The sequence below is a fragment of the Littorina saxatilis genome, linkage group LG17 (genome assembly GCF_037325665.1).
Source record: "Littorina saxatilis isolate snail1 linkage group LG17, US_GU_Lsax_2.0, whole genome shotgun sequence".
Classification (NCBI taxonomy): domain Eukaryota; kingdom Metazoa; phylum Mollusca; class Gastropoda; order Littorinimorpha; family Littorinidae; genus Littorina; species Littorina saxatilis.
The window spans coordinates 47,731,622-47,739,121 of NC_090261.1; the positions used below are offsets into that span (position 1 = coordinate 47,731,622).

Sequence of the window (7,500 nt, forward strand, 5' to 3'; positions counted from 1 at the left end):
CCGCCCGGTCGGTATAGGGTCCAGTTCTTTTCATGACACGCATAGGGCGAGTAGCCTAGTATTGCACACTCACATCATGCGACACTCCGCTCACGTCAACAGCCAATTCCTCTTTATAGCAATCTTAGTCCTTGCAGAGGATTTTGGGCTGCATCAAGCTCAATTAGTTGCGACTAATCACCGGCGCTAAATTATGCTGATTGACAAGGCTGAGAGGTTTAGGATACGATGGGAGGTGAGAGGAAGGATCAGGGGTTCTGTCTTGTCAGAGAGGTGTCAGGTACATGTGGGGAAAGAGTCAGGTGTTTGTGCGCCTTTTCTTTTACTTTATTTGGTGTTTAACGTCGTTTTCAACCACGAAGGTTATATCGCGACGGGGAAAGGGCTACTTGTCAATTGTTTCTTGTTCACAAAAGCACTAATCAAAAATTTGCTCCAGGGGCTTGCAACATAGTACAATGCAAACTTTACTGGGAGAATGCAAGTTTCCAGTGCAAAGGACTTAACATTTCTTACATACTGCTTGACTAAAATCTTTACAAAAATTGACTATATTCTATACAAGAAACACTTAACAAGGGTAAAAGGAGAAACAGAATCCGTTAGTCGCCTCTTACGACTGCATCGGTTTGGTTTGGGTTATCGCTGTTGCGAGTGTTGTGTTGATTATCTCCTCAATGTCTGTTTCAATGTTTGTTTGTTTGTTTGTGTGATTGATGATTTATTTATTCATTTTGTTTTTGTTTTGTTTTTGTTTAATTATTATTTTATTTATTTATTTATTTATTTATTAATTTATGTGTTTATTTGATAATTTATCTATCTATTCCCCGTCGCGATATAACCTTGAACGGTTGAAAAACGACGTTAAACACCAAATAAAGAAAGAAAGAAAAGAAATCTATCTATTTATCAATTTATTTATTGAGTGATTAACGTATTGCCTTACTTCTAAATTCATTTATTCATTCATTCATTCATTCATTCGTTCATTCATTCATTCATTCATTCATTCATTCATTCATTCATTCATTCAGTCGTTCATTCATTCATCCATGTTATTTATTCATATACTTTTTTATTATTATTAATTTCCTTATCTGCCAGCACACATTTGTTTTTCTACTAAGGGAATCAATATTATTGTCTTCACAGACAAACAAACAAACAAACAAACAAACAAACAAACAAACAAACAAACAAACAAACAAACAAACAAACAACCAACCAACCAACCAACCAAACAAACAAAATGGAAATTTTTTGACATGCTATAAATATCAAGTTAAAATAAATAAGCCAAATACTTTCATTTTCAATATAAATTAAGAGCAGATTAGTCGTCGGAAAGTGTGAGATGTGAGATCTGAATGGAGAATGGTACATATTGTCTGAAACAAGAACATTCGATGGCATCGTCTTGTCATAAGAACACTCTTTGTTAACATCAGCACGAATGTTATCGGCATCGAGGAATTTCCCCAACCGACAATACACATGAACACAATGATATTTATTTTTAACAGCATGCGTGTTTCTGATTGTTTCAAAGTGCTTTGTACGAGTGAAGTTACTAAACCAGTATTAAAATGTAAACATTTACAAACGGATTTTTTTCAGCGGCGTTTCATAAATACAGTTACAATTATTAAAGTGTCATTGACAGATTATTGAACTAAAGTTAGGCTATTTTATGCTCTGATGGGTTTGTTCAAAGCTAATACGGATATATTCAAGATAAATGAGTAGTACTTTTCATAATTCTTGATCTACTTGCGCTGACAAAAATTGAATCGAATGATCTTGGATCATAGTCAAGAAAATGATAGAATCTAAGTTACAATAAAATGAAATGAAATAAAACAGCATAACAATTATCAAGTTCTAATATAAAAAAAATAAGAGTGAAGTAAAACAACATAAAATAAAACAGAATAAGATAAAATAAAACAACAAAATGAAATAGAATACGATAAAAACAAAATAGAATACAATTAAATATAAATGGAATAAAATAAAATTTAAATTAAAAAAAAGCGTGAAGAAGAATGAATAAATTACAAATACAATCAAAAAAGATTGACGTCGATAATAGGCTTACATCAGCGATAAGTACATATTGCGCTCTCCGCAATTTGAAGTGTGAATGATACTTGCATCGCGAGCCTACCTATAGTGATTTGGTTGTAATATAGCCTACGTGCGAATTAACGGTAGCTTTTCAACACTGCGCGTGACGTAACGGTGCAATTCACATTTCTTTTTTGTAATGCGTTCAACACAAACGAATGAACAATGAACTTATTGCATGTGCACATCGATAGCACACTCACACATTCTGCGTTTCACCAGTGTCTCTGGTTTCACAAAGCGTAGCCCATAAGCAAATTTACTGCGAGTTAAGCACTGAACGAACACTGAGCAATATCGCACCACTCGAAATGGAAATGTGCTGCTTTGTCTTTTCTTTGATCCGAAAAAAAACATGCATACACACTGAAAGAAAGAACAAGGAGCAACGTCGATTTTCAGACACATTTCTAGCGAAGAAGACTGCGCTTCACAAAATATACAGGCTTTTGAATAATAGGACGTGCTTTCTATTGGAATAGATGTACAATACAAAATGTTCAGGTTAGCAATGAAGATCAAAGATCAAAGATCTTTATAGCAATCGCTGGAGTCCTAGTACTTGTTAAAAATTAAATCTCATCGAAGATTTAAGGTGAACATTTCCGTTGAGAAAAAAACAACTGCACGACTCACCAGCCAACGAAAAGAAAAAGTGTAATAACAAGTATTTTCTTTTGAAAATTGTCCTGATAATATAACACAAGTCTTTGTCGCAACGCGAAAAATAATACACATCACAAATCGGCCTCCGAAAGATACGAAATCCATTCTGCACTAAAAAGTATTAACTCATAGGCTACAACTGCAGCAGATTTACGGCTTGCTCCTGCAATGTTCTTTTGGGACCGAAACTGAGAGGCGAAACAGACCACACGGACCTTATCCAAATCAAAATCGACCCTCTCGCCAAGCAACCGGTCTAAGCGACCGAAAAGAAGTGTCGACCTGCAGTAATTTATCACATGTGAGTATACAAAGCCTCGCGTTCTGAACATGACGATTTAACTGACGCGTTTAAACGAAAAGACAACAGCCTCGTTACAACGTATTCGATGCGAATTTCAAAGATTTTCTTTTATCAAAGGTGTATATTATAGGCTACATTTTGATTCTTCTTCTTTCTTCTTCTGTCTTCTTTGTTCTATTTTGTAGCTATTTTGTAGCTATAAACATATAGTGTGATATTAACTGCAGCTAACTACAGAAGATGTACCGACCGCCTTTATTGATCGTTTCTTTCGCAAAAAGACACCATACAACAACAGGCCGGCTCTATATTGTTGTCACGACTGGAAACACGTTGATAATTTCCAGTATTAAAATAAAAAAATACTAAGTTGCATGTATTCGTATTCTGCTTATAACTGTCAGATCTTACTTACTTACTTAACACTACAAAATTCGACGTTCATGTAACGCACACAACAGTATATTCCACAGTCAAACGTGCACGGGTTCACATGCAGAATTTCTGATCCCTTGCATGCATAATGTTTTCTGTTCTCTTGGATGTATAATTATCCCGTATAAAATGATTACTAAAATATCATTTCTCCGCAAATTTAAAATTTAAAATATTAGAGAAACGAAGGCAGCCAGGCAAGAATGTAAGAATTTCTGTCCACTTGTATTTAAAACCACGTCCTTTCCTTGTTGCACAAAACCATATTCCGTATAACCAAACGATAGTGGACCAGCAAGTATAATTTTTGTCCGCTTGATAAATATTGAGCGTGTTGTGCCAAACTAATAATATAATCAGAACGCTTAACAAGTCGCGTAAGGCGAAATTATTACATTTAGTCAAGCTGTCGAACTCACGGGATGAAACTGAACGCACTGTATTTTTTCACCAAGACAGTACAGCTTCGTCAATCCCCGCGTGAAGGAAATCGCTCACCTTCCACGTGCAAAACGTAGTGATATTGACACGCCAGATTAGCGCGGTAGCGTATTGTGCTAAGCAGGAAAACGCGCTTTTCTGTATTCTTGTTAACTTTCTGAGCTTGTTTTGAATACAACCTATCATATCTATATGTTTTTGGAATCAGGAAATGATCACGAATAAAATGACATCATTTTTGGATCGATTTCTTAAATTTTAATCGTAAGACTAATTAATCTATTTTCGTTAATTGTGATCACATTTTAAGAGTAAACTTGACATATGTAAAATATTTTAGATTCAGAATGTGATGAAGAATACGATACAATCAATTTTAAATCTGTTTGCGAAAAATCGATTTTAATGACAATTTAATGAGCAAACTCATTAATTAAATTTTAAGCCTCCAAGCTGAAATGCAATACCAAAGTCCGGGCTTCGTCGAAGATTACTTGACCAAAATTTCAACCAATTTGGTTGAAAAATGAGAGCGTGACAGTGCCGCCTCAACTTTCACGAAAAGCCGGATATGACGTCATCAAAGACATTTATCAAAAACATGAAAAAACCGTCTGGAGATATCATACCCAGGAACTCTCATGTAAAATTTCATAAAGATCGGTCCAGTAGTTTAGTCTGAATCGCTCTACACACACACACATACACACATACACCACGACCCTCGTCTCGATTCCCCCCTCAACGTTAAAACATTTAGTCAAAACTTGACTAAATGTAAAAAAAAAATTCGACCTTCCAGCGATCTCCACAACATATTATTCCACAGTTAAACGCGTGCGGACTGACCCGCAATTCCGGTCTACTTGCATAAATATCGAGGATGTATTGTCAAAATAAAATAAAGATAAGAAAAAGAATTTGTGTACACTAAATGCATGAAATGTGAACTCGTAGCGTAGTACCAGACAGTGATCAAGAGTCAAACGAGTGTGGATTATAATCGAAATAATTATGTACGCTGTTGTAAATATTCATTATATATGAAACTAGACAAAAAAATCCAGAACACTTTTTAAACAAATCAACCTTATAATAAAGTAGTCAGATAATAAAGTAGTCAGATGTCACATTTCTGTCCACTGATATAGATATCGAGGATGTGCTACCTTTGGAATAAATAAAAAAATCACAACACCAAAAACGAAGAAGACAATTAACCCTCCTACCGAAAGAATACAACATTCTGCGGTCAGATATACTTGGACTACGCGGCAACATTTCGTCCAACTGTATATATATACTTATAATATATATAAGTATTGAGAGCGTGTGCAGGACCAAATACTAACCAGATCATTTAAAAAAAATATTACATCCGTATAAAATTTGGTAATAACGCGATTTGAGTATTCGGCATTCAAACAAGCGTAAACTATAACTAGCAAACTCAATATCCACTTTTATAAAAAAAAGAAAAAAGATATGGAGCGTGTTGTGCCAAACCAAAGAAATCTTGAGAACACGGCAAATCTAAACTCCAAGGCAGCTTCCAGAATCGCACAGTACAATGTTTCACAGTCAAACAGGCATTGACTAACCGGCAACATTGTTGTCCACTTGAATATGTTGTGCCGAACAAAAATAATATGTAGAACACCACAAATCAATAAGAAAATTTACAGCAAAGCAAAATTCAGTGGCCGCCTCAGTCAAACGAGAGTGGGATAAACGGAAACAGTTCTTTCACTTGTATTGATATCGAAAAATAAATTCACAACAACAACAAAATAAATAAAAGCACACTGTAAAATTCGGCAACACACCATAGCGTATCCAGCACTCAAACGACAACGGACTAACCGGCAATATTCCTGTCCACTTGTATAAATATCGAGCGAGTTGTGCCAGAGCTGACCAGAGCAAACACGTTTTGACTAATTACTCCTCGGGCCACGTTGCCAGCAGACAGGAACGGATTTGGAGAGAGATTCATGGACTTTAGACAAGGAGGGCTCACCGGGAAATGAAACATCAGTTGAAAGGACAACTTACATGATAACCAGCGAAACAAATGCTGGAAAGAACAACTCTCTCGATAACGAAGCATTTGTTATTTCCGGTGTTAATCTGATGGACACAATCGTGTGGGTGGTGGGTAAAGAACGCGATTCTGCAAAAGTTGCATTGTTGGGGAAGCAAAATCTTTCTCCATTTTGTGGGAGAAATTTGGAATTGAAAAGTCAGTCAAACTAAAAGCATGCAGAGTCTGCACAACTGAAGCACATACGAAAATAAAGGTAGCATTGAGAAGTCAAGGTGTTGGACAAAGCAATAAGTACAGACAGTTTTGGCTGTGTTGTCATAAAATTAGGAACTATATATTAACCGTAAAATAAAGAAAGAATAGGAAGAGACAATGTACCACCCTCCCTGGAAAAAAAAGAAAAGAAAAAAGAACACTATCAAAATGAGAGGGAAATATTAAAAAAAACAAAAAAAAACAATCAGCAACGGTGATCTGCAAATTAAGGAAATAAATGAATAAAGCAAGACACCAAAAAGAAAAAGAAAATTAATATAAGCTAACGGTATTGCAAACCATCAAAAATAACACTGAATGTAGCTTATTAGTGAAAAAAAAATGTACGTATAAATAAATGTATATAAACAAACAAAAAAAAATATATGAATGAATGAATGAATGAATGAATGAAAGAAGGAAGGAAGGAAGGAAGAAAGAAAGAAAGTAAGGAAGGAAGGAAGAAAGGAAGGAAGAAAGGAAGGAAGGAAGGAAGGACGGAAGGAAGGACGGAAGGAAGGAAGGAAGAACAGAATTTACACATGCACATAGTCTTATATATGCTCTTACCTCATCAAACCCCGGGGTATTTAAAACAGCAAAATGTGCTGATCAAACAGGATGCTGTTACACTGCAACAGAAAAACAGATGATCATGTGAGTGTTAGAAAGGTATGATAAGAAATTTGAAAACAAAACAAAAAAACAACAACAGGTTTTCCCACATGGAAAGGTCTTCGAGACGTAATCTATTGGACCGGCACGGTTGGCCTAGTGGTAAGGCGTCCGCCCCGTGATCGGGAGGTCGTGGGTTCGAACCCCGGCCGGGTCATACCTAAGACTTTAAAATTGGCAATCTTTGGTCCGGTGTCAGAATAATGTGACTGGGTGAGACATGAAGCCTGTGCTGCGACTTCTGTCTTGTGTGTGGCGCACGTTATATGTCAAAGCAGCACGTTATATGATATGGCCCTTCGTGGTCGGCTGGGCGTTAAACAAACAAACGTAATCTATTTAGGAGTGGACAAGCTGAAAACGTAAATAGTTGCTTCAAGTTACCAGCTATTTCAATTAATCATTCCTTAAAACGGTTTTTAATTCAATTGCAGTATAGTGACATATGTACAGACGTAATATTTGGATTCGTACTGAAGCATATTCTGATAATATTAGTGAAGCCTTTACAGTTCAGCAAAGCGGAAAAAAAACACCACGACGGCGG

General features: G+C 36.0%; 1 long non-coding RNA gene across 1 annotated transcript in view; it reads right to left on the reverse strand.

The window, feature by feature from the left end:
• Nucleotides 1-7,500, reverse strand: part of LOC138953207 (uncharacterized) — a 69,457-nt gene that overhangs the window by 11,884 nt on the left and 50,073 nt on the right. Inside the window, exon 2 of the long non-coding RNA XR_011451513.1 lies at nucleotides 6,849-6,910. This is a non-coding gene — a long non-coding RNA (uncharacterized lncRNA). The remainder of the gene's footprint in view (nucleotides 1-6,848; nucleotides 6,911-7,500) is intronic.